General features: G+C 41.9%; 1 protein-coding gene across 1 annotated transcript in view; it reads left to right on the top strand.

Moving 5' to 3' along the window:
* Nucleotides 1-968, top strand: part of LOC119588511 (spliceosome RNA helicase DDX39B) — a gene marked incomplete in the record, with an annotated part of 9,020 nt that overhangs the window by 5,397 nt on the left and 2,655 nt on the right.

Genomic DNA, 968 nt, shown 5'->3' with positions numbered 1-968 from the left:
TGGGTGGGAAAAAAAATTCAAGACTTCCTTATTCCCGCACCGTGGCAAGTGGTGCATATCCTTGACATCCTAAAGCCAATCTCTACCCTTTATCCTCATATCCTGTACCATCCTACCTACCAACACAAAACACAAACCCATCTATCAAACATCCTATTTTCATCATGGAAAAAAATGAAAGAAAAAAATCACTTCACCCCATGTGGAGGATCAGAGAAGCTGGTCTTCAAGAAACCACATAGAGGAAGACGGCGCTCCTACAGGAAGTGCTTGAGAGTGGAGGAGAGGTGGTAATGTGACGCAGGCTGATGAAGAACCCGCGAAGGACACCTCGTGTGCGTTCCGAAGAGGTGTTGCTGGAGGGCCGTAGTTGGCGACTTGCAGCTTTAACGCCCGAGCCACTCCTTGTCCATTCCTCATGGCAGGCATCCAAGGTTTGGGGTCTGGGAAGGGTTTGTGAGTGCAAGAGGGGGATCAGACTTATGTTTACTTTATGCATTTTAGGTTTTTTCCTTTGAAATTATGGCAGGTAGTTTGACCCAGAAGCACATGTGCCTCTGATGTGTGTTTTAGGCAATGAATTGTCTTTGCATAATTTAATAAAGTACACTTGAGTTAGTCAGAGGCATACATGCTTTTACTCTTACCATAGTTTTTCTTAATTAGATATATATCAGATTTATATGTTTACCAAAAACTGAATTTAACATCTTGGAACGAATGTTAGGCTTCAGAAGTTGATCTTAAAATTGATTTTAGATTAAAATGTTTAACTTTGTAACTTTACAGACATGGCTTGCCTCTTTCCTTCCTGTACTCCTATATTTTTTCCCTTTCCATCCTTTTTATGTACCCATTAAGTGTGTGATGATAAAGTAGCCCCCTCCCCCTCCCCCCTCCATTACTTGCACTTAACAGATCTTGTTCTGAGAACCTACATTGGAAGGGATGTGCCACTCCTTTTAAAC

The sequence above is a fragment of the Penaeus monodon genome, chromosome 24 (genome assembly GCF_015228065.2).
Source record: "Penaeus monodon isolate SGIC_2016 chromosome 24, NSTDA_Pmon_1, whole genome shotgun sequence".
NCBI lineage: Eukaryota > Metazoa > Arthropoda > Malacostraca > Decapoda > Penaeidae > Penaeus > Penaeus monodon.
This window is presented reverse-complemented; position numbering and strand designations above follow the sequence as displayed.